At 48.3% G+C, this 27,162-nt stretch overlaps 1 protein-coding gene across 3 annotated transcripts in view; it reads right to left on the bottom strand.

The window, feature by feature from the left end:
* The window catches only part of STEAP2 (STEAP2 metalloreductase), a 434,593-nt gene that overhangs the window by 28,781 nt on the left and 378,650 nt on the right, over nt 1-27,162 (bottom strand). The gene's annotated exons all lie outside the window — the stretch shown is intronic.

The raw sequence follows: 27,162 nt of genomic DNA, 5'->3' as shown, positions 1-27,162 counted from the left end.
GGGTTCAATTGCCAGGGTGAAGGGGAGGGGTGATAGAGGATAGCCTGTCTAGTGCCTCGCTGGATTGGGAGTGTGTGAGGAGGAGCCCGCCTTTACCCCGTGATAGGTCCCCACCACAGCTTTCCAAACGAGTTGCCGTCTGTCGGCCTGGACAAGAGAGGGTTAACTAACCCGGACTCCTCTTCCCTGCAGGAACGCCCAGGGAAGAGTACCAACCAATGGGAAGAGACCTGGGGCATTACAAGGGTGGACCTGGCGAGCAAGGAGGAGAACCCGGAAGACGCCTAGGAGCAAGGAGGACGGCGTGTCGGACCCGGACGAGAGGAACCTGGAAACCCTGAAGACGGTTGGACCCGACGACCGACCGAAGACCAGCGCTGGCACCGCGGAGGACGAGGACGGCGTCACCGGTGAAGCAGAGGACTGGTCCGAATATTGGTGGTCTCCCCCGGAGAACGCCAGTATGCTGCCGTAACTCGGGAGAGTTCCGGCATTCGCGGTATGTGAATCGGGCGAGGGAGGGTGAGGGGAGGGAGATAACGTTCTTGGGGCACGGGGATTGAAATGTTTTGTTTTCCATTTGCCTCGGGGAGGAGCACGGGGATTGAAGTGTTTGCCGTGTTGCCTCGGGGAGGGGAACGGGGATTAAGTGTGTTTTTTTTTTCTTCTCCTTTACCTCGGAAGGGGAGGAGCGGGCGCACCTTTCTTTAGCCAAGCTTTCTGACACTGCATGTTGCTATCCCTATTATTGCCTACTAGAACATGGCAATTAACTGTTCGTCACTAAAGAAACTCGTAACCTGCAGAAAGGGACGAGTTGAGACTTCTGCGCCTTATACCCCGAAACCTGACCACGTTCCATCCTCTGCCTCTGCACTACCTTTTGACCAAAAGCACACCCTGTGTTCCCTACCACCTTGGTGACGGTACTCTTATACCAAACATAACTTTGTGACAGCCCTATTTACCGCCTCGGTTTCTTCCCTTTTCTACGGTACCCAGGGGAACGCCATCACCACCCACCTGAAGAAGAAATCGGCAGAGCAACCTCCAACACCATCCAGAAACTATCATCCCGAAGTCTCGCCTGTGTTGTTCTTTTATTTTGTGCACTGTGTTTTGAATAAATACGCCATCATAGATCCACGCATAAGACCTCCTAGCTTCTTTTTCCGCCTGTCCCTCTCACAGAGTGGTTCCAAGAGTATACCATTATTACGTACATGCGCTGCAGGACTGAAGTACAGGATGCTAACAAATCTGTAGTACCTTGGGCCACATGCCATACACTCAAGTACAGCGGCTAGAAAAGACCAGTGGACTGAGGCAAAAGCCTTTTCAAAGTCCACTAGAAGCAGGTTGTATGTATCAGGTATTTTGGACCTGCATAACACTGCACGGTGAAGACGTCCGATACAGTGACGCGTGCTGTGCCCCAGCATAAAGCCACATTGGTCAGGATGCACTAAGTTGATGACTAATCTGGTGAGCCGGTGGGGGGGTGCTAGTATCTTGGCGAATATCTTGAGTTCGGTGTTAGAGATATAGACCTGTGTGAGGAACAAAGGTCAGGGGAGTATTACTGGTTTGTGGATAACTACTATAGTCACCAAATCAAGTTCCTCAGGGAATCTGCCATAGTCGACAACGTCTAGGTACAGTTTGTTTTTTTAACATTTCTTTTTATTAACAGAAGGTTATCCACCCCTTGACTTATGCCCATTGTGACACAGATAATAGGTAAAGCACGAATACCAGTTGGTATCAAAATTCTGACTAATTACATTGGTTGGTATAGGAAGGTTTGCAAAGCAACAATCTTTTACATGTATAATTAATGATAGTCAGGTGAAAAGGTCAACACATTGGGCTCTCTCTATATGTATTCCATCCACCCCAGATCTTCTCCTATTTCTTGGGGCAATCCCTACCCTCATACACAGATCTCTCCACCACTATGCAGCAATCCAATGTTTCGCGCCAAATGTAGCCTTGCCAAATGTGGCCTTGCCCCTTCGTACATTCAAAGTCTGGGTACACCTTACGTTCCAGCTCGACAATTGAGATCTTCCAGCCTCTCACTGTTTACAGTTCCCAGATTTCGACTTGTCCGTATGAGGGGTAGCTCCTTTGCTTGTCTTGGCCCTAGGATTTGGAATTCTCCTCCAATTCCCCTTAGGAACTGTCCCTCTCTGCTATCTTTCCGTAAATGCTTAAAGACGCTTCTATTTTCTGACTCGGCTTGATCTCTGTGCTTCCTTTTTGCATGCTGTTTAATTGATCCTGCCTCCACATGCTACTGCGCCGGGAGATCATGTTGGGTAGCTGCGTGCTTTACAAGTGCAATTAATAAATAAATAAATACATTGTTCCGGTGGTCTACCCTCCAATTACTACCACAGAGGCGAGTCTGCTCTTTTGGGAGAGTGCCCACTTTTCTACTTTCATTGAACTTTTTCAGGAGATAAGGCCAAATGGTGGGTGCCGTGAGTTTGTATAATTCTATAGGCATACTGTTGGCCCCCATAGCTTTGCCTGGTTGTAGTGCTCCGATGATTGCTTCCTTTCCCCTTCCGTGAAATTGCTTTTTAGAAGCAATACCTCATCTGGAGAAAGGGCCGGGAGGAGTCTGGCCGCTAGGGAGTCCTGCTCCGAGGTCACCACATCTGAGGAGTAAGTAAGTAAGTAAGTAAATTCTTTATTCCTCGGTTAATTAAAACCATTACAATGTATAACATTCGGCGGCATTTAAAACAAATTTTAAGGAATGGGGAAGGAATAATAAGTAGCAGAAGGGAAGGGGAAGAAAGTTTAAAAGACGAGTATAAAAACTATGTTACAAAAAGACTGTCACTGGTTCCAGTGAGCTTTGCTGGAGCACAAAATTGTCATTCAGTGTTCTTAGATCTCGACGAGGATCGATTCGATGGCTGTAGGCCTCGTTTATTTCACAAAGCTGTCCAGAAATTTTACTGATCGGCAGATCAGTTGTGGGTCCACTGAACATAGTATCTGGACTATCGCGGATCGACAGGTGCAGACTCCTTGCTCATTGAGTTTGTCTTTCAGCCAGTGCCTCCGGTCTTGATACATGGCAGGACAGATACAAACTATGTGTATAATGTCTTGTTTACCTGCACCACATCTGAGGAGTATAATTTTGAGTGATTGGGTGTGAAAGCGTCTGCAATAGCTTGTGGTTCTCTTAGGTGCTCTCCGTCTGGTGACTCCACTTCTGCCCCCCATCTGTTGGTGTGTTCTCCCCTATCTAGCCAGGCAGGTTTTTCCCCAGATCGTTCTCCCAGTTCATATACCCGTTGTTGTGTAGCTTTGGGTTTGATCCTAGCCGCCTCTGCTACTACATCTCTATACTATTGTTGTTTCAGTCGTAAGCGGTGTTGTCTGTCTATTTGTGCATCCTGCACTAACTGAATCTCAAGCTTTAGGATCTCTTGTTTGAGCGCCTCCACCGTTGCATTTTTGTCCCTTTTGTGTCCTACTATCAATGAGAGGGCCTGACCTCTAGTTATCGCTTTTAGGCTTCCCAGAGCGTTAGTGAGGAGATGACGGAATGTTAATTTTCATTAAAGTAGTGGGTTATTTGTTTTAGGAGCCCCTCCCGTATTGGTGGGAGTTTAAGGAACCAGGGATTTATGGAGATTGTATCCCTCACTCTTGGAGGGCCCAACATTATCTCGCCCATACAGGGGTGTGGTCCGATATCCCTCTCGCTAGGTGCCTCACACCACAGAATTTTATTAGGGAAGAGGTCGATGAGATGAGGAGGTCAATGCGGGATATGCTACCGTGGGCCCCAGAGTGGAAAGTGAAGTGTTGTAAAGATGGATTGAGCGTCCTCCAGACATCCACCTTCCCCAGTGCCTTTAAGAAGTTTGTCAGTTGGGTTTTACAAGGGGGGACCTGCCTGGGGGGGTGGGAGTTCATTCATGATTCAGGTCTTCAATCAGTATTGTTATTTGAAGGGAGATTGCATGGGGAGGGGTAAAACAACAAAAGAAAGAACACCGCCGTCAGTACATACGTCTGGGGTTTGAGGAGGGGTGGGGTAGTGGGGAGGTTCCTTAAAGCGAGATCCTAGGTTGCATAGGTCTGCATGCAGCAGGGAGACTTTGGTTGTACCAGTGTCTATACGGAGTTCCAGTGGGGTACAGACTCCCTGGATTGCTGCCATGATGTAGTGCAAAGACACAGAGCCTTCATCTGGTGCCTGCGGGGCGTCAGGGGCCTGAGGACCTCCATGGTTTCAGGCCCCTTGGCTTGTGCAAATTTATCAATCTTTGTCTGTTGGGACACTTTCGTGGTCTTTCTGCTGGTCATCCTGTGAGAGTAGTTGTGCAATTTTGTGGGGGAATGAGGGGCGCAGGAGTATTCGATGCCGCCTGTTTGTCGGTTCCAAAATGTCCAACGCCGCCTCTCGAGTTTTTCCCCGCGTGACACCCTCCAACCCGCTCGGCCCCTTTGTACATTGCTCCAGCAGCACTAGGTCCTCTTCAAGGGTGTGTGTCCTGCTGCACACCCGGCTACGGTTCTGTAGATGTGGTTGGATAGTGTATTGTGGGTGTGGTGATATTGTGGTGATATCGTGCCACAGGAGATCTCTCCGCTCCTCAAGAATAGAATGAAAAAAAAGGGGGATGGGCTCATACTTCTCCAACACAACTCAGTTGGGTAGTTATAGGGTGTGCAGTCTTCGCTTTATTTTCTACTCCCCTACCTGAGGTGACTCCGTATAGATTAGTACTGAGATGTATGGAGTCATGATTGGTCGATAAATTTAGGACCATCAATGGGTTGTGGCTTCTAGGAACAGAGTAAGTTCTCCCCTCGTCTGGGAGTCTGATGCACCCTCAGATGGGCGAGAATGCTACCATGTTCGGGATTTCAAACCGTCTGCAGGCAGTATCGCTCACCTCCTCACTGATTGAGGGTAAATTGTGCGGTATTCAGCGCTGTTGCATCTAGGGGTGGCTGCCGGCTCGTCCAGTGTATAGACCAAGCACCAGATAGGCGGTGCTCTCATAGTTCAGCAACTGGAGGGGTGGTTGGAAGTGGGAAGGAGGGGTCGGGCGGGCCAGCTCCCAGTTATTTTCCGCGCCTCCGGGGTTCCAGCAGACAGCCTCTTTTCACTGCCGCCCCAAGCCACACTCACTTCAAGGGCCCTCGGGGTCTCTCTAGCATAGCCATTCGGGTCGGGCCGCATCCCGCAACCCCGCCGGGTTTGAGATCTCCATAAGTAGGGAGTTGAGGTCTGCTCTTTGAGAGAAAGGGAGGGAGGGAGGGAGGGAGGGAAGAGGGATATGTGGCAAAATGGGGTTGGATGTGTCTGCTGGGAAAGTGGGACAAGGATAATAAACAGCCCGATGGTAGTCAGCAAAGCATACGGCTATGGCGGCCCACCTCCGTTCACCCATACTGTCTGCAATATCCAGGACCACCCTTGATGGCATGTTTCCGGGGGCGAACCAGTCAAATAGCTTGCTGGATTTGTGCAATGTTAATAGAGTTGTTAGACTGAGGTTTGCACGGACTGCTGAGCATAATCTAATACTAATTGTCATAGGGCAGTCTTATCTCGAACAGTCTCTGGATGTGAGGGAGGACAGGGGAAGGGGGGGTACCCAATGCATTGTTTTCCAAGACGGAGCATACACATCTCGAGGTCAGTCATATGGGATAGTTTAATTTGCTCCATGTGGCGCAGGAGGAACCAAGTAATGCCTTTGATCATGGCTTTGCCAGTGACCTAGAGGGTCCTAGCTGAGAAGACCGAGCACAGATTAATTGCGAAATAAGCTTGGATTTCTGTCTCCAGTGAGTCTACATATTGAGGGTCAGAGAGATGCCAAGCACCGAGTCACCAGATTGGACAGCGAGTGGCTACGGTAGTCCAGCAAAACAGGGTAGTGGTCTGAGATTTCTCGCAGGAGAATGTCTGTGATTGTAGTGTGTAGGTAAAGTTCGATGCAGTACATGGTCTTGTGTGTTGCTGAGGTGAGAGTGAATTCCCGTTGCTAGGGATGCTAGACTCTCCAGATATCACAGAGCCCCGGAAAGGACATCAGATCTGTTAGGGATTCGGAAGACTCCGTTCGGTACATCGTTAGAGCGGCTGTAGAGTCAAATATGGGGTTCGGCAAAAAAGTTACCCCCTACACTGTAATTCCAGGAGGAAATCCCAAAATGATTTGCCTACAAGCCTCCTGAGGCAGGATGTAAAGGCTGAGCAGGTTATATTGGTTCCCTTCAAGTGCGCCTTCTACTCCCAAATAACAGTCCTTGTGGTCTAAGGTAGTGGATACGACTTGAAAGGGTAAGTTCCTGTGAAAAAATATTGCTACCCCACTCGTGCCTCTAAAAAACTCTACGTGGAAAACCCGGTCATTCCCATAGTGACCAAGGATGGAGTACTGTGTTCCAAAAATATAGGTTAAAACCTAAGAACTGATGGAAAGCGTCTTTTGACATATTGTAGAATCACTGCACAATTGATATGATACAGGAGACCTTTTACATTCCAGGTAATAATTGAGAAGTTAGGCATGGTGAGATGGAAGGCCTAGGAGCCATTGAGAGCGACCGAGTAGTCACGGCCCGGCTGGCCGTGTTGTTCGCAGCAAGAGAGGTGGATGGCGAGAGGACAGTAAAGAGGAGCATAGAGTATACAGCCGGTCTAGGTAATGCAAACCATATTAATAACTGTGTAACAAAACATCACAAAAACAATACGCATACCCCACCACCCCATCCCACTCCCCGACACCCTCCACCCCATACGGCCCTCTAGAAGCATCCGTCACCCAACATTCCCACAAACCAAAACAGGTACCAATAATTGTTATAGCTGTGGATTGGGGCCTCCACTATACTCTGGTATCTGCATTCCAAGTGGCTGCTGCATGGCTCAGATTTTCAGCTGTGGCCTTGTCCAAGTAGATCCACAGTATGGAAGGGCATTATGGGGCCTGTAGGTTTCCTACATTCTGGGGACAGCTGTCCAAGGAAAGGACTGCATCGTTGGTCACTTGCGAAGACAGTGGCTCAGGGGGTCTTGAGAGGGTCTCCAAGGGCCGTAAACTTACCTCTGTCTCAGTGGAGTCTGATAATCATCAGTTGATGCCTCTGATCCTGCGTGATCTTGCCCTGTGTTGTGACCACGGGCATGAAGGGTTGTGATGCAGGATTTTTCTCTGTGTCAGGCTCTGGGAAGGATACCTGTCGGACAGGTGGATGCTCTGTTTTCCAGCTGCCCAATCCCAGGCAGCCTCGGGGTATCGAAGAAGTGAGTGCAAGAGTCATGAATGAACTTCAAAGAAGCAGGAAACATTGGCATATACTGTAAGTTCATCGCCCTGAGAGTTTCTTTAACCTCTTGAAAGGATTCACCCTTCTGCTGTACTCCTTGGGAGTAGTCTAGGAAAATCATAATACGTACTAATTGAAAATAGAAATCTTCGGCTTTCTGTGCTTCTCTAAGGATGACATCTCAATCACGGAAGTTCAGTACTCGTGCAATGAGCAGTCGAAGGGGCACTCTGGGTGAAGAGGTCTTGAAAAGGGTTTTTAGTCAGGAATAGAAAGGGGCGCACAGCTAATGGTTAGCGCTTGGTGTAAATCCATTCAAGTAGGGTATGAGGTGCAAAAAGGTTGAGGGGATAAGCCCTATAACAATGAAAGCCTTCGCCACCACTGTATATAGTACAAAACAGATCACCTATGCACACTCTCGTAGATAAATTGAATATGTCAAAGTGGACATAGAAAGCAAAGGACACAAAGCCTATTAATAAAATGCAAAATAACAGATCTTGTCCTTGGAGTAGGTTGTTCCAACAGTGGTGTCTTTAATTTTCAACAGAGACCAGCCGACACGTGTTTCGTTGCACAGGGGATTGTTTCCCGCGACTCCTCAGGGCTCAAAATACAATGCTGGGAAAGGGTATCGAATGAGTATCAGAGAAAAACTCCAGAGAGAGGTATGGCAATTCCGGGATGTGTTCCGTAAGAACACTAATGTTAAATTTCAAGCCGCCGTTGTGTGGGACGACGATGTAGATAAAGAACGCCTTCTAAATTCGAAGGTCTTTGGAACGCAGACGGGTGCATCTGGAACCAGTTACTCGTACCGTGATATGGCAGGGTCACGAGTACCCTTTCCCCAGCATCTTTGGATCCTGGGAGATTGAGAATTCCGAAACTATTTCCATTACCCTCCTACAAGTCCTGGGCCCTGTTGGGTCGGAATTATCACCGACAGAGCGACTCACGCAACGACACTCTTTGTATTTTGAGCCCTGAGGAGTCGCGGGAAGCACTTGGGGTGAAGGCCTGTAGGCCAGGGACCTATGGGCGAGTTCCAGTACAAACTAAGAAGTTAACTGATAAGGTGGTATCCAGGATTGTGACCAGGATTAAAGAAATGCTTCTGGAGCTGCTTACTCCGCCTGGAAACCCACAAATCACAAGTTATTACATCTCAACCTGTTTTTGTCATCTTCCGCCCTTGCCTTCAATTGTTTTGAGAAAATTATGAAGGGGTTCAGTCCAAATTACCCTCCCATACCTGGGCTAGGGACATCACAAGGATGAAAAAGTAGAAAAAATGGGGTATTGAGGGATCAATTCAACAAAAACTTTATAACCAAGATATATTTAATTATCTTGTTATGTACAATTATTTGCAAGGAATACAATTTCACAAATTTACAAACACAGATATACGCATCACAGAACAAGGTGGCACACAACAGCAAAATTATATATAGATTATACACAATTACAATATATATACACATCACACAAATATAATACATACATTACATATAAAATGGTGTACCCTACAAAAAAGAAGAATAATTGGGATATACAATATTCACTACAAGCTTAGAGTGATATATAGCTACAAAGGAAATCCTCTCAGCGCCTGAGTTGTAAATTCTCTTTACACAAAATATATGTATATATATATATATATATATCAATGCTCGAAGGTGTCCACCTTTGAGTAGCACGCGAACAGCAGCTTGGTTTATGTATAGGTGAGGACGGGGATCCACTCGTAGACGCCGCTCCGTACGGGATCTGCCCGACGCGTTTCGAAGCTCCATATGCTTCTCTTCAGGGGCTTTAACGGAAGCGGTGTGCGCAACCGCCGACCCACTTCCCCATTTAATATATAACACACCCACCGATGGGAGGCTCAAATGAGACTGTGCATTCTGGGAAGTGTGGTCCGGGAAGCACACAATCAAGTCCTGTATGGACTCCACCAGTGGGCCCGTCCTCGATTCCAAGTATGACTGCTGCTTCACTTTCGTGACCCCCAGGGTACCGGGGTGGTGCATACTCCGCGGCTGGACGGCCGCGTATAAATCAATGCTCGAAGGTGTCCACCTTTGAGTAGCACGCGAACAGCAGCTTGGTTTATGTATAGGTGAGGACGGGGATCCACTCGTAGACGCCGCTCCGTACGGGATCTGCCCGACGCGTTCCGAAGCTCCATATGCTTCTCTTCAGGGGCTTTAACGGAAGCGGTGTGCGCAACCGCCGACCCACTTCCCCATTTAATATATAACACACCCACCGATGGGAGGCTCAAATGAGACTCTGCATTCTGGGAAGTGTGGTCCGGGAAGCACACAATCAAGTCCTGTATGGACTCCACAAGTGTGCCCGTCCTCGATTCCAAGTACGACTGCTGCTTCACTTTCGTGACCCCCAGGGTACCGGGGTGGTGCATACTCCGCGGCTGGACGGCCGCGTATAAATCAATGCTCGAAGGTGTCCACCTTTGAGTAGCACGCGAACAGCAGCTTGGTTTATGTATAGGTGAGGACGGGGATCCACTCGTAGACGCCGCTCCATACGGGATCTGCCCGACGCGTTTCGAAGCTCCATATGCTTCTCTTCAGGGGCTTTAACGGAAGCGGTGTGCGCAACCGCCGACCCACTTCCCCATTTAATATATAACACACCCACCGATGGGAGGCTCAAATGAGACTGTGCATTCTGGGAAGTGTGGTCCGGGAAGCACACAATCAAGTCCTGTATGGACTCCACAAGTGGGCCCGTCCTCGATTCCAAGTACGACTGCTGCTTCACTTTCGTGACCCCCAGGGTACCGGGGTGGTGCATACTCCGCGGCTGGACGGCCGCGTATAAATCAATGCTCGAAGGTGTCCACCTTTGAGTAGCACGCGAACAGCAGCTTGGTTTATGTATAGGTGAGGACGGGGATCCACTCGTAGACGCCGCTCCGTACGGGATCTGCCCGACGCGTTTCGAAGCTCCATATGCTTCTCTTCAGGGGCTTTAACGGAAGCGGTGTGCGCAACCGCCGACCCACTTCCCCATTTAATATATAACACACCCACCGATGGGAGGCTCAAATGAGACTGTGCATTCTGGGAAGTGTGGTCCGGGAAGCACACAATCAAGTCCTGTATGGACTCCACAAGTGGGCCCGTCCTCGATTCCAAGTACGACTGCTGCTTCACTTTCGTGACCCCCAGGGTACCGGGGTGGTGCATACTCCGCGGCTGGACGGCCGCGTATAAATCAATGCTCGAAGGTGTCCACCTTTGAGTAGCACGCGAACAGCAGCTTGGTTTATGTATAGGTGAGGACGGGGATCCACTCGTAGACGCCGCTCCGTATGGGATCTGCCCGACGCGTTTTCGAAGCTCCATATGCTTCTCTTCAGGGGCTTTAACGGAAGCGGTGTGCGCAACCGCCGACCCACTTCCCCATTTAATATATAACACACCCACCGATGGGAGGCTCAAATGAGACTGTGCATTCTGGGAAGTGTGGTCCGGGAAGCACACAATCAAGTCCTGTATGGACTCCACAAGTGGGCCCGTCCTCGATTCCAAGTACGACTGCTGCTTCACTTTCGTGACCCCCAGGGTACCGGGGTGGTGCATACTCCGCGGCTGGACGGCCGCGTATAAATCAATGCTCGAAGGTGTCCACCTTTGAGTAGCACACGAACAGCAGCTTGGTTTATGTATAGGTGAGGACGGGGATCCACTCGTAGACGCCGCTCCGTACGGGATCTGCCCGACGCGTTTCGAAGCTCCATATGCTTCTCTTCAGGGGCTTTAACGGAAGCGGTGTGCGCAACCGCCGACCCACTTCCCCATTTAATATATAACACAACCACCGATGGGAGGCTCAAATGAGACTGTGCATTCTGGGAAGTGTGGTCCGGGAAGCACACAATCAAGTCCTGTATGGACTCCACAAGTGGGCCCGTCCTCGATTCCAAGTACGACTGCTGCTTCACTTTCGTGACCCCCAGGGTACTGGGGTGGTGCATACTCCGCGGCTGGACGGCCGCGTATAAATCAATGCTCGAAGGTGTCCACCTTTGAGTAGCACGTGAACAGCAGCTTGGTTTATGTATAGGTGAGGACGGGGATCCACTCGTAGACGCCGCTCCGTACGGGATCTGCCCGACGCGTTTCGAAGCTCCATATGCTTCTCTTCAGGGGCTTTAACGGAAGCGGTGTGCGCAACCGCCGACCCACTTCCCCATTTAATATATAACACACCCACCGATGGGAGGCTCAAATGAGACTGTGCATTCTGGGAAGTGTGGTCCGGGAAGCACACAATCAAGTCCTGTATGGACTCCACAAGTGGGCCCGTCCTCGATTCCAAGTACGACTGCTGCTTCACTTTCGTGACCCCCAGGGTACCGGGGTGGTGCATACTCCGCGGCTGGACGGCCGCGTATAAATCAATGCGCCAGAAATCAAACACAAGAAGTAAATATATGGGGACTCCTTAGAATGATGTCAATTGTTTTGAGGTAGTGAGTAGCTTGGTGACCGAGGTCTTGAGGACGTCATCTTCCAGGGAGGAGACCCTATTTGCAGCTTCTGCGACTGTGGATGTAATGTTGCGAAGATCCTATCTAGCAAGGTTATGTCCACTTTCACTTTGTCAATTTTAGTATCCACGGAATCTTTGGAGGCTTAGGTTGCCTTGAAGAGGATACCGGTCTGTAGATTCCTCTGACTGTGGCATCGGAAGCCCATTTTCATGGTGTTACCAGCAACTGAGTGTGTGGTAGTAGTGAATTTGTCTGGGCTGGAGATGATGCACCTTTATGTTTACCCGTAGGGTTTTCTCGAGCGGGGCAGTCTGTTGAGTGTCTCCGGTGGGCCCCCTTAGGCCCTCTGGGGCGTCTTACGAGAGTTCGCCACAGGGAGACCCGCTTGCCCCAGGGCCTAAAGTAATCTTTAACACCCGAAAAGGATAGAAGGTGCAGTTGAGCCGCGGACCTGAAGTGAGTTTATTTTGTTTATAAAGTCTCAAAAGATTATCTACGTCCACCCTGCGGATGGGTGCACCGCCCAGTGCAATGTAGTCAGGTCATCGGGCAGATCTCAGTGGGGCCTAAAGGCTTCCTTCATGTATGTGCTGCAGATCCGCTAGTCGAGGCAAGAATGGTTCGGGGGGCAGCTCCCTAACTGCCTAGGCCACACTCCATCGCAGCAGCATTTAAAGAGGGTCAGAAGCCAGGTGGGAGCTGCTCAATTGCCGGTACGAATCAGGTACAAGCCCAATTCCACTGCTACAGGTCGCAGGAGCACATTATGGTGGAGCCTCCACACTTCACTCTGACTTCTCCAGCCGGCCGCTGTAGGTGTCACTACTGCAGAATGGTGCAAGGTGTGAAGCCACTAGCGCCAAGTCATAGCCCAAGGTCAGCAAGGCCCAGTCTGCTCTGAGACAGCCCCTTGCGACCCGCGTCCCTCTCATTCTCGCATGTCTCTGGGGCACTCAGCAGGGTCAGCTAGGGAAGAGCAGTCTGAAGGCCACGTTTAAAAATGTGCAGCCATATGCATTTGTCAGGATAATGTTGGCAGCCTAAGCCACGCCCCTCCGGGAAAGATGTGTTAACCATAGAAAAGACACACCGCTCTCACAGAAATCCTACACTAATGATGATCATTTACTATTGCAAGGCACTGGGAAGTGAACTAATGAAATGGGATGAGAAGCAAAGAAGCCACCTAGGAGTTGGAGTTTATTATTTGTAATTATCTTACAGCAATAATTCAAAACAAAGTAGAATGGTAACACACATTGTAAATCAAAACCCCAGTAAGCATTTAATAATGTAATGATCATTTCAAGGAGTGAAATGTGCAATAAACAACGGTGTCAGAACCCGTTCAGAGGGTCACAGGGCAAGCAGGGGAAATAGGGCCCAACTGTAGGCGTTGAGGCCTTTTACTCCTGAAGCCTGAAATACTATGGATCCTGAGCAATTTGAGCAAGTGCTCGTTCAGGACTGGACTCTGTGTTAGCGCAGATCAAGCAGTTCAAGGCTTCTTGGGGAGCAAAGGGGGAGGTAGACATAGGAGGTAAACACAGACCGACAACTCAAAATACCTGCAGAAGCAGCAATTAATGATTGTCCAGCGTGGAAACTGAGGTACACTTTGTACTCATTTGCCGCAAGTATATATAAATCCCTTCTGCCCTGGGTGGCAAAAATAACGGAGGCTCATGTTAACAATGTACTGACCCAGTTTGTGAACAAAAATTGTATCCTAGACCCTTCTCAGAATGGGTTCCGAACGGGTCATAGTACAGAAACGGCCCTTCTGGCCACTACTGAGCAGATCCGGTCTCTTGTGGACAAAGGTCAAAGTGCGGTGCTAATTTTATAAGATCTCAGCGCTGCCTTTGACACGGTGTCCCACGAGATTTTACTCCAGAGAGTCGAGGAAGCAGGGATAGAAGGCCTGGCCTTGGAATGGCTTGGCTCATTCCTGACCAATAGATCATTCCGAGTCTCATTACCCCCACACACATCTCAGACCCATGCCATTGGTCAAGGGGTTCCCCAAGGCTCGGCCTTGAGTCCACTGCTCTTCAACATATACGTCCAGCCTCTAGCTGCGGTCGCCAAGCAATGGGGCCTCACGATCGTCTCTTATGCTGACGATACGCAGCTAGTGGTCACCTTGGCGGACGGTGCCTCTCCCTCGGCCTCCAAATTCAAAGACGGCATGACGGCAGTGGCCAATTGGATGGCAGCCAATTGTCTAGAGCTAAATGCCGGAAAAACTGAGGTTCTGTTGGTGGGTAAGCACGTCAATCTGTGGAATGATCAATGGTGGCCGGCAGCCCTGGGATCAATTCCCACCCCAAAAAGTGAAGTAAAGAACCTGGGGGTCATGATGGATTCCTCACACTCCTTTCAAGCACATACCAGGCAGCTAGCCGCATCGTGTTTTGGTATTCTGCGAGGCTTAAGACCCATCCTAAAATACTTTGCCCCCTCGGTCCGTCAACTTATCGTGCAAGCTACCATCATTTCACGTTTAGACTATTCAAACTCTCTTTTCCTGGGGGCAAACAAAGTAGAGATAATAAGAATGCAGCGCATTCAAAATGCGGCGGCTAGAGCCTTGGTGGGTCTGCCACGTTTCTGCTCAGCCTCCAGCACTATCCGTAAATTGCACTGGCTCCCCATTGATAGATGCATTCATTACAAAACACTTTGTATTTCTTTTAAGATTCTGAAAAGCGGTAGCCCAGCTTTGCTGAGCAACTTGATCTCGCACTATGTTCCGTCGCGCCCTCTTCGCTCAGCAGAGCTTCACTTAGCTACGGTGCCTAGAATTACGCTTTCCAGGACAGGAGGTCGGGCTTTTCGATATCTTGCGCCAAAGCTTTGGAATTCCCTTCCGGTTCACATCTGCGCTATTAACTGTTTGACATCCTTCAGAAAGGCTATTAAGACCTTTCTGTTTCCATCACCTTAGTCTCTTCTGGTAATTCCTTGGCTGGCTCATATTGTTATTGTCTCCTCATGTGACAGCGCCGGGACGCCCCTTAGCTGGGGCAGCTGCGCGCTTAATAAACGGCTAACATAACATAACATAACATATCCCCGAGATATAGGTGGTTTCTTTATATATGTCACAGTGTAGGCGTGAAAAAGTGCACAGTGGTATTGCACCTACTAAAAACTGATACAAGAAATGCGTTATTAAGCTGTAACTGCAGTTATCCAGTATTGGTGTCTTTCATAGATTCACATGCCTGAATCATTCCCCGTCGTCGAGACGGGAGTCTCCGGTACATAGAAAAGCAATGTCCTATAGACATGTATAGAGAAAAATAGGCCTAAGGGCCTCACCTTAGTAGCCTATCTATGTCCTTTTGTAAAAAGGACCAAACTCCAGAAGGTAGCCAATCAGCTATCACCTCCCTCTAGAAGCTTCCTGTCAGGAGCCTCCGTCTCTCAGATTTTCGTACGCACCAAGCTAGGTAGGCGTAATACTGTTAGAGAGATAAGTGAGTCCTTCAAGGGGAGGCGGGAGGGTTGCATGTGAATCTATGAAAGACACCAATAAGGGATAACTGCAGTTACAGGTAAGTAACGCATTTCTTATCCAGTATTATGGTTGTCTTTCATAGATTCACATGCCTGAATCAGAGTAGCAAGCAATACATTATGCACATTTCTGATGGAACAGCATATACCAGTCTATAGATAATACATATCATGCGACTATGAGCCATCAATAAGTAACAAGAAATAAGTAAATAAATGTGCATACCAGCGAAGGATGGCGGGAAGGAGGAAGGCTCACCTCATTGGAATAGATGGCGAAGCACAGCCTGGCCCACTATTGCATCCTGCATCAGTTCCGTATCCAGGCAGTAGTGCCTGGTGAAGGTATGTGGCGACTTCCATGTCGCTGCTCTGCAAATGTCCAGTATTGGCACCCCAGCGAACAGTGCAGCCGATGTGGACACAGCTCTTGTAGAATGAGCTCTTACTTTGGAGTGCAATGGCCGTCCGGCTCTGTCGTGGCAAAAGGCAATTGCCGAAGATATCCATCTTGAAATGCTTTGTTTGGAAATCGGAATGCCTTTCCTTGGTCTACTAAAAGCGATGAATAGCTGATTTGTTTTCCTGAACTGTTTTGTCAAGGTAAAATTTAAGACACCTTTTCAGGTCCAAAGAGTTCAGAGTTCTTTCAGCTGCAGTGCTGGGATTTGGGAAGAATGATCGGAGGACTACAGGCTCATTTAAATGGAAGTCTGACGGGACCTTAGGAATAAACCTAGGATTAGTTCTTAAAACCACTCCGTCTTCCTTAAACTGCATGAAGGGAGTCTGCATTGAAAGAGCCTGTAGTTCACTGACCCTTCTTGCTGAGGTCAGTGCCAGTAGGAGGGCTGTTTTCCAGGAGATGTATTTGATGTCTGCCCTGTGAATGGGTTTGAAAGGGTGTTTCATCAATTGGTTGAGGACCACATTGAGATGCCATGTTGGTGGAACCCTCCGTGGCCGAAGAAAGGATCTGTAGAGTCCTTTAAGGAACTGTTTTATTAACCTGTGTGACCAGAGAGAGGGCCCTTTTGAAGTTCTTGTATACCATGAAATCGCCGCCAAATGAACTCTGATGGAGGCGTACGCAAGGCCCGACTGTGCCAGGTGTAGCATGTATGGTAGTAGCTGCTCCGGAGTAGCCTGAAAGGGATGTAGACCTTTGTCCTTACACCAGATGCAAAGCGTTTCCACTTTAAGGAATAGGTTTTGTTTGTGCTCTCCGCTCTTGCCTTCGCGAGGACATCTTTGCACTCCTGCGGGATGTCTAGCTGGCAGAACTCTCGGTACTCAGGAGCCAAGCCGATAACCTGAGTGATTTCAGATTCGGGTGCTGTACTTGGCAGTTGGACATCGTGAGCAGGGACGGATGTTGACACAGACGGATTGGCGGGTGAACTGAGAGGCGATGGAGGTCCGTGAACCAATGCTGCCTCGGCCAGAACGGGGCAATCAGAATCAGAGTGCAGTGCTCTGTCTTCATCTTTCTGAGGACTCTTGGTATCAGAGGGAATGGCGGAAAGGCGTACGCAAACACGTTGCGCCAGGTGATGGAAAATGCATTTCCGAGGGACCTTAACTCCGGATGTCAACTTGCGAAGTTGCGGCATTTGGCGTTCTCCCTGGTGGCAAAAAGGTCGATCTGCGGTGTCCCCCATTCCGAAAAGATGTGATCTAGCACCTCTTGGTAGAATTCCCATTCGTGGGACATAGATCTCTGTCTGCTTAGAGCATCTGCTATGACGTTGTCCTTGCCTGGGACATACTCCGCTTTTAACGTGATACCGTGGAGCACAAGCCAGTTCCAGATTTTCTGCGATTCGCAAGATAGTGTGAGCGAACGCGTTCCTCCCTGCTTGTTCAAGTAGTGCATCGTCGTAGTGTTGTCGGTCCTGACGAGCACTGGGGAGTTCTTGATGCGCGGTAGGAAAGCCTGCAGAGCTAGAACAAGCATTTGCAATGCAATAGGTTTCGCATTTGCGAGAGTTAAAGCTATTGGTTATTGGTATCTGTTTTGATATTTAACATATACATAAAAGGCATTGCCATTTACAATACCAATAACTTAAACTCTTGTAAATGTGTGACCTATTTTACTCAGCTGCCATTGTCCCGGCGGCTTGGAAAGTGAAAGCACACATGGCGTGCTGAATGTTGCAGGAAAGCATGTTGTGCCTGCGGTAGGAGAAACTCATTAAAGAAAATAGTGCTTACAGACTAAATAAGACATACCGTGTAACAACAGAAGTAAAAGGGCCAGTCCTCATGGGAGGTTAAAAATGGAGGCAATGCAGTACTAAGGAGGGACTAAGAAGCCTATTAATGAATCAGGAGCCAGCATTTACAAAGGATAATGACACAAGCCAATGAAAAATATGGGAGGAGTGTGGGCAGAGCTTCAAGTCCATACTCGAATACAGCATGCCTCTCAGAGCAGCGCATGCGCTGCCCGGACTTGACCTAAAAAAAAAGAAGGTCGTGGAGCAGGCAATAATTTGACAGGAAATGGAAAATAATCTGTAGAGGAACAGGACAGGGGCCACGCTCAGTAGCACTTGTCAGAACGCATTAAAAACTTAACGATATACTTCTGTTGAACAATAGCATGGCAACGATCCTATGAGGCTATTTAAGAGATGTCTTAAAGTCTTACAGTTTACCTGTGAAACACCAAAAATTCAGAACATTCAACCATAGCTCACTGAAGTTGACACATATTCATAACATAAGAGAATAGCCATTTACATTAGAGAGGGCAAATTTTGACTAGCTGAATACACTTTATGTTCTAAATTCCGATGTCAATTTTTCATAGTATTGGCGCGAGGCCTTGCATAAATCCATTTGGTCTCCTCGAAAATAATGCTTTTAAAATTATGTTAACTGAAGGAGTACTTGTTCATATATCCTTCATGTTATATTCTACCATTAATTTGTATTATAAGTAGTTTGTGCTAGAACCAGCAATGTACATCGTCCAGCATTTACAGCCACGTGCCTTTTGTGTAAATAGGTACACGAAAATTGTACACACTGTTTCTACATCGAAGTTTAAGTACATAAAAGCTCTGCAGGGAAAATAAATGATTTTCCCATATTCGATTTTCAATTGGTACCAAAAAAAACACGCAAAACTGTCTGGCAGACTATATCAAGCAGCCATGAATCCGGCGTGGCAATGCTCTTTCAGAAAACGCTGGCACATAAATATGTGGACGTCTGCCTGTATTTGACTTTCAGGAACATAAAATGAAAACAATATCGTGTCGTGATGGAGAACAGCTTCTCCGCCCTGCTCTGCTTGGTGCATGCCAGTAAAATATTTTTAAAGAACGCCTTATGCGTGAAAATGCTAATTCCTTCTGTTTACGTTTGCCTGTCAAGGGCAGGCTCCAGGAGAATGAAATTACAATTCGCAGTGAATAAAAAGAGCGCAAGCGGCTAAACGGGCATGGCCCTGGTACGCATCTAGACTGTGACTGTACCGTAATGAAACCTACGACTCTTTTGTTCAGTGGGTAAGGATAAATTCAAATGCTAATCCTCGAAGGTTCTTTTGTCTTTATTAAAGTGAGTGTCAAGCTCAGCGCAGTATTTTTTCTATTCTGTTCTTTCCTTAAACTACTCTCAGCCCAAGCCAGGACTACTTCCCAAGACCACTTTTCATGGCGTCTTGGTTTAATCCTTATCATGTCTGTGGCACAAAATGGCCGCCTGTCATTTATTGACCAAGGCCCGGCCGCCCCCCTGCCTTTTACTGCTCCCAGCCTCTCATGCAAAGTGCTAATACAGTGCGGGGCGGGATGAACGACAGAACAAGGCAGCTGCAAATGAAAATCACCCCAGGGAAGGTTACAACGAGATAAAGTTTTCGACAATAAGATTCCAGAGACTGCTGACTGGGGGTAAAGCTCAATATTTTGGTCTCTGTACAAATTTGCTTCAATCTTATACAACTCCCATGCAGCCGCGTCCACAGCTGCACGCTGTAAACAACAAACACATCTATTTCCGTCAGTCCTGCTGATGCTACGAGAAAAGTGCCGGAGCATAAGACATGCACAGATGCGGAGTCTCACCTGAGCCTGGCACTGCCCTCCGTTTGGCCCCGCTAACTTAATATCGTTGTTACGCAGCTATGGGTCTCCTGGCAGAGAGCTGGCTCTGGGCAGAAAGCCTCCTTTCCAGCTCATCTGACAACTCCAATCCTAGAAGCATCCAGGGCCCAATTAAGAAGACACATCTTATCAAGGAGCTTATTTTGCATAACAGAATACAAATGACGAATAAAAATTTAATGTTTAATAACTTAGTACAAAGAGGGCTGTTGATATAGAAAGCCCGGGATTTGTATGGGCGCTGTCAGGCTCGTGATAAAACTGTTATATAGGAACACTTGGCAAACAAGTCAGGTCCCGGGCCGTGCTGTGATTGGCTGACGTCACGGGGGTGTCCCGGGCAGGCAGCCAATGACAGCCCGGCCCGGGAATGACGTCACGGGGGTGTCCCGGGCCGGCAGCCAATCACTGCGCGGCCCAGGACAAAGGGGCGGGGCTTAAAAAAACACCGCGAAACGCCCCCGAATCGCGTTTTCAAGAGAAAGCGTGATTGACAGCCTCTGTCTCCCAATGGCTAGCCTCCATTTATGGAGCTAGCTAATGGTAGACAGAGGCTGAACCAAAGTACATATGTAGGATCATGAGGTTTCGCCATGGGCGGAGCAACTGCGTACGCAGTTGCAACGGCCAGGTCGAAACCTAAAAACTGCCCTCAGCTTTAGGAGGTTGATATGGAGCTGCGTTTCCTGGTCCGTCCACTTGCCGCTGATCTGAAATTCCTGGAGGACAGCTACCCATCCCTCTAGAGAGGCGTCCGTTGTTACCACATGTGGGGCTGCAGGAAGCAGGAATGGTAGCCCTTGTGAGAGGTTCTTGAGCGACCTCCACCAGAGTAAGGCCGTGATCATTTGTTGAGTTATCACAATGCGATCCTCGAAAGAACCTGTGCTTTGAGTCCATTGCTTGGTCAAGGCCTCCTGCAGTGGGCGCATTCTGAGCCGACAGTGGGGAATAAGCAGGATACACGAGGACATCATCCCCAAGAGGGACTTGAAAGTACGGACCCATAAAGTCTTCTTCAAGGCTACTGCGGTGGCCAGAGTGATAAGCTTGTGCTTTCTCTACTGAGATGGGAATGCTTTTGAACATTCCGTATCCAATGTCGCCCCGAGAAAGGTAAGAACTCGGGAGGGCTGTAGAGTAGACTTCTCGTGATTGAGCGTCAGACCCAGGTGCTGGAAAAGATTCAGACAGGCGCTGGAGGACTTGGCTGCGCCTTGCATAAATGGTGCTTTCACCAGCCAGTCGTCCAGATATGGGAAGACCTGGTGTCCATGCTGTCGTAGGAAAGCCGCCACTGGAGAGAGGCACTTGGTGAATATCCGAGGTGCCGACTTGAGGCCAAATGGGAGGACACAGAATTGATAGTGTTGACCCGCCACTGCGAATCTGAGGAATTTCCTGTGACCTTTGTGAATAGGGATGTGGTAATATGCGTCTTGCAGATCTAAAGACGTCATAAAGTCCCCTTCCTCTAGTAACCCCAAAATCTCCTGGATCGTAACCATGCGGAACGATTAACTCTTCAAGAATGCGTTGAGTGCCCTGAGATCTAAGATGGGCCTCCATTTCTTCCCTTTCTTTTGTATCAGAAAGAAGCAGGAATAAAATCCCTTTCCTCTGCGAGCTGATGGTACTCGCTCTATTGCTCCTTTCTTCAACATAGAAGAGACCTCTTGAAGGAGTAATCGTAAATTCCTGTGTTGCATTTTGTGAGGAGGAGTTGTCGGGGGAATTGATTTGAATTCCAACGAATGTCCGAATTGGATCAATTGGAGCACCCACCAATCTGTTGTAATTGATCTCCAATTGCTGAGGAAGTGTGTCAGTTTTCCTCCAAGTTTGAAAAAATGAGATTGTGGACGGACTGGCTGCTGGAAAAGGTTATTGGCGTCTGCCAGTGGTTTTCCTTTGTTTTTTTCCCCTGTAGTTGGACCTTCCATACGAGGTCTGGCGACCTTGTTGCTGCTGTCGCTGTTGGTATTGCGATTGGCCCTGATTATAGGAGTATGTGGATTTGTTTTGGTAAGATCCTTTGTAAGAGGATTGACCTCTACCCCTGCTCCCTCGAAAGGACCGGCTCCTAAACTGTAGTGTGCCAAGCGCCTTTGCCGTGTCAGTATCTTTCTTGATCATTTGTAGGGCCTCGTCGATTTTCGCCCCAAAGAGGTGTTGGCCATCGTAGGGCATGTCCAGTACCTTAGTTTGGACCTCTTGGCAGAAAGATGTAGCTTTAAGCCACCCCTGCCTTCACAAGACCGCAGCCCCTGCCAGCTCTCTGAAGCCGGTCATTGCAACATCCATCGCACAATCAATAAGTTCCGATGCTGATGTTTGGCCCTCTTTAAGGAGGGATTGAACCTCCTCTTTCACGGTGTCTGGTAGCTCCGCCAGATACGGAGCAATATCCTCCCACAATTGCCTGTTGTAGCGGCCCAGTAGCGCAATGGAATTAGCTACTTTCACAGTCATGGCCGACATGGTGGAAAAGCGTTTGCCAATATTGTCTAGTTTCCTGCCCTCCTTGTCCGGTGGAGCTGACAATGGAGCCGCCTGGGTAACCACAGAATCTGGCTTGGGATGACCAGTAAGGCAGGCTGGCGCTGATGTTGGTGCCTTATACTTTTTGTTCAGCCGTGGTACCACTGCTGAGACTGAGGCTGGTGTCTGCATCAGCTGTTTTCCCTGCTCCCATATGTGGTCAATGATAGGAATTGATCTGGTTGTTTTCTTAACCGGGTCTTTAAAATCATACAGGAAACAGTCTGTTTCATGAGATTCCATCATCATATGGAATCTTTTGGCCGCTCTCTCCACTAAGTTGTGAAATCCGCCAATATCCACTGGCGGTGAGTCTGAGGTAGTGGGCTCAGGTGTGGCTGGAGAAGGAGCGATGTAGTCCTCATCGTCTCTATGGTCAGACTGGTCATCTCGGACCTCTCCATCCTCCGGTTCTTCAACTTCTTCGTCAGAAGACGGGATATCCTGCACTGGCTCTCTTTCCTGATGGATCACTAATGGTGATGGTCTAGGCCGTGAAGATGGCGTCGGTCCAGATGTAGCTGGATTTGTCCCCTTTGATGGAGCAGAGGACGATTCAGGAAATCGCTGCTTGTAGCCTTGAATCAAGAACTGCAAGTCTGAAACTATAGACACAGGAAGGTATACCATTGCCGTGACTTGCGTCTGGACTTGTGAATGCTCAGTCTCGTTTGTAAATTCCACTTCATCCCTCTCATCATCAGTGCTTTGGGACTTCACTATTAGCTGTGAAGGACTGGTGGCCTGTTCGTACAGATCCTCGTCTGAGTCCTCGTCCTGCAGTAGGCAAGTTGGGGGCAACTTTTGCACCATACTGGGAGACGTTAAGTCTAGTGTTATTGGCATTTTTGTGCCCTTTTTTCCAAGAGGGGTTTGATGCATGCCCTCTGCTGGTGTTAATGGCCCAGTCTTCGGTGGTGGGATCGTAGACGGCTGCATGGCAGCTGACAATGGAGAAATCAGCTCCGAATGCTTCCATAGTGTCGACGAGGACGTCGTTGACGGTGTCGTCGTCGACTGAATATCAATCGTCGTCGTTGGCGCCTTCGTCGACGGTACCTTCGTCGACGGAACCTTCGTCGTCAGCACCTTCGTCGACGGTGCACTCGTCGACGGTGTCTTCATCGTCGTCGATGCCTTCGTCAACGGCACGCTCGACGAAGCCAAAACCGTCGACGTCTTCGACGGTTTTGGCTTCGTCGTCGACACTGATGTCGTCGACGAAATCTTTAGCGTCGTCGATGGCTTTTTAATTACAATAATCGACGACACAGGCTTACCCTCTGTCGACGATGGAGTAGTCGTCGATGAGAAGGCTGACGACGCCGTCGTCGTCGACACCGTCGTCGTCGAAACATAGACTGGAGACACAGTCTTCTTCTGCGCTGAGGAAAGCGTCGACGAAGTCGTCGAAGTCGTCGTCGACGACGGCGCAGGCTTCCTGAAGGCAGGAACCTCCTTGTCAGACGTTGTGGATTTTGCCTCTGAAGACTTTTTGACAGTCTTTTTAGGAGGAACGTCTGTAGGGCTAGGGGAAGCAACCCTTGGCCTCTTTAAGGATAATTTAGAGGAAACAGAAGCTATCTCACCGTCCTCTGAAGACTCCAGGTTGTCTCTGGTTTTCAGCCTGTTCAACCATAGTAATAGTAGTCCTTCTCTGTCTTTAAGAGTCTTTGTAGAGAATGTTCTACAAATTCTACATTCTTTTGGTGTATGGTCCGGATAAAGACAGTATAAGCTGGTTTCATGCTTATCATCAATATGGAGCCTCTTCTTACCACAAGAAGAGCAAGCTCTGAAGAGACCCTTCTTCTGTTGATCAGCCATGGTAGAACTATGAAGAAAATATCCAATTTCTGCTGAAGAAAAGAGTTTAAACAAGGAAACCTGAGGAGAACTCAGGTGGAGACTCCCTAGCACAACGTACGGTAGAAAATCTGAGAGACTGAGGCTCCTGACAGGAAGGTTCTAGAGGGAGGTGATAGCTGATTGGCTACCTTCTGGAGTTTGGTCCTTTTTACAAAAGGACATAGATAGGCTACTAAGGCGAGGCCCTTAGGCCTATTTTTCTCCATATATGTCTATAGGACATTGCTTTTCTATGTACCGGAGACTCCCGTCTCGACGACGGGGAATGATTCGGACATGTGAATCTATGAAAGACACCCATAATACTGGATAACAGAAACATTTGGATTTGCTCTTCAAGATTCCTAAAGTGGGCTTGGTCTATTAGAACTGCCGTGATGTAGGCTAAGGCCAGATACGTCACAGTTGGTTGCACAATTCACTTAAGAGCTACAGAATTTTTATCTGGACAAGTGAGCAATTGAAAATTATAACTGATCACTGAAAATTACATGACCACCATTTTAAGATCTGGTTGAATCCGCAACTTGTAACCTTCTGCACTATTCATTTTAGAGCTGTCTGGCCTTTCATCTAGGGGAGTTTGAATTGTAATTTCGATTGACATATTCTTGTTGTTAATTGTTTGGTCTTGGTCTTCGGTTTTATTTGTTAAAATCTGTTCTTGCTGCCTCTCAAATGCCTGGCTTTACACATGCCAACTCCATCCACTCTTTGCACTATCTACAGCGCATTGCCAAGCGTTACTCGTTCTCATACTTCTATTAACATATTTATAACTTGTTTTAACTGATATTTTAAGAGTTTGTTCTTGTTTATGTTGTATTGTACTTTTTAAGGTTGTCTGTGACAAAAATAAAGTAATTTGATCAAACTGATGATGATTGTCCAGTCAAATACTTGCTTTAATGGGGGTGGCCTGGAGGGGTGTATTTATCTATGAACACAAAGTAAAACATGACATTGACAAGCAATACACAGTCCCCTGGGATAAGTGTTCTATTATTTCATAGGAGGGTCCCTGATTCTCAACTTCCCTCAAGCTAGTGGTAATTCCCCATTCACTATAAGATGCATTCAGGTAAAAACCCACTAGTAGTCGGAGTTTGAGGAATAGCACTTTGAATCTCGTTTAAAGTCAAAAGTGTTCCAGTGCTGCAGCACTAGCTGACAAACAAGTTCCCCCAGTGCTGTCCGGCCTGAAAGTAGTCTTACCCGCACTGGCAGGATTACAGCGACCAGACTCTAAGCACCACACCCTATGTTGTCAATGAAGCTGCAGAGGTTGTCTCCAGTAAGTCTTTCACATGCATCCCAGGCTGGCAGTAGTCAAAGTTCCCGAGTTCCTCACACACGGTCCTGCGACACCAGTGGCTGGGGGGGTTCTAAATGCTACTATGATGCTGGGTAAGTTCTTCGGTTCCTCCCAGGTTGGGGGTGTGACGATCCTGGTACTGGTCCTCAGTCATAGCTCAAGCCGGCTAAGGTCACTGCAGTAGCCTCGTTCCTCCATCTGTTTCAACCAGACACGCTTCTTGGTTGGTTCTGGTGCACTCCTGTGGCATACGGGGTTACCATTCCTCCTCTAGGCATAGGCTCCAGACCAATCGGCACACCAGAAGTATTCACAGTGGTCCCAGCTGACATATGGGGGTTGCCGCTTAACACTGCACACGGCCAATGACTCGTTCAGGTGCAGCAATGGTCACGACTCATTTAACATCAGCCCTCCTCTGGCATGTGAGGTTGGCAGCTTCTCCCTGCACTCCGGCAATGATCCGATCTGTGCAGCAGCCATCTACGCACATTATGCTACGGGGATCCAATCGTCAGGATCCCTCTACTGCACCGCTCTCTCTCTCAAACTTTCTTCTTTTCCTCACAGGGCATAGTGGTCTTGGCAAGAAGGTAGGCACTGGTGCTACAATGCAGGTGGGCTTGGATTCACTAGGTGATGTCCCCTCACCCAGCTTGTGACGACCAGGCCTTGGCTCCAGTCCTCGTCTCAGGCAGAAATTTTGCAGAGCTTCTCCTCCTCGCACAGCCTGACTGGTTGCTTGAAAGTTAACAACATTTGAGGGTTTAAAGCTCCCTTTCTTATAGTCAATTTCCAGACATCAAATATGGTTTAGTCTGAGTACTGAAGTTTATCTTTTTTCCTTTTGAAGTGCCCTCTCCTCTGTTCTCTCTTCCTCCACAAAGCAGTGCGTCACAGCAGGATCAATTCCAAGTCTGATGGCCCCATAACACAGGCCATGGCCATGAATAGAGGTTCACTCCTGGATGGCTGCCACAGTGATGTGAATCAAGAGGTTACCCCAGTGCCTCTGCCATACTAATATGATTCTCTTATAAGCCCCATATCCTTCCTGAGATATGCCTGGAGCCCTTCATAGTGACCTCTGTCTGAATCATAGAGCAGGCTTTTTAAGTGTACTGGAGAGCCTTGCTCTACTTTTCTCTAATGTGTCCCACCCAGCTTACAGGAATACAGCAATGCACAAATCAGTCTACGGGGATTCCCCTACTTCCGCATGTTTCTGCATTCAGCCCTGGCTCTTCCAAAATGGAACAGTCTCTTCCCAGGATCGTAACACTCACAGGCATACATTTACCCAGCACATGCATGTAGCATGCATGTAGCATACATGTACTGTGCAGCACTACATCCTTCATATATTGTACCAGTCAGAGGCACACATACACCCAGCACATACATAAAGCATACACGCACTGCACAAGTAGTGCATTATTTTTTTATTGTTCCATTCACTGCCACACCCACCACATGTATACCACATACATACTGAGCAGCACTACACACACAACCAATGTAGGCCATGGGTGAGTTAAGCACACAAAACTGGAAACTTAAATGAGTGAGCCCGTAGGGTTCAATAGGTAAAAATGCCCTAGTCACTCCTGCTGATCACTACATTGTATGCTGCCTCCACTGCACTCATACTGGTCAGTTCCTGGGAAAGGTCGAAGCCCTTCACAAACATGAAATTAGCACTTTGGACGCCCCTCTCGGTTTAAAAAGACGACAATCTGTGAGACAGGCTTTTGTCATGGCAAACACACATGATTCACGTTTGCCCATGACAATAAAAGTCAGCATTAGGGATCCAGATATCAATACAGTTGGGGCACTCAGGTCAGGGATGCACGTCCATCACAATGTGACTGACTTTTCCATCCAAACAATTGGACACTTAATAAAACCAAACTACTATTTCAATGTTGTTT

This window comes from Lissotriton helveticus, chromosome 10 (genome assembly GCF_964261635.1).
Source record: "Lissotriton helveticus chromosome 10, aLisHel1.1, whole genome shotgun sequence".
NCBI classification, from domain to species: Eukaryota; Metazoa; Chordata; class Amphibia; order Caudata; family Salamandridae; genus Lissotriton; species Lissotriton helveticus.
The sequence above is the reverse complement of the archived record's forward strand: the minus strand, read 5'-3'. Positions and strand labels throughout refer to the sequence as shown.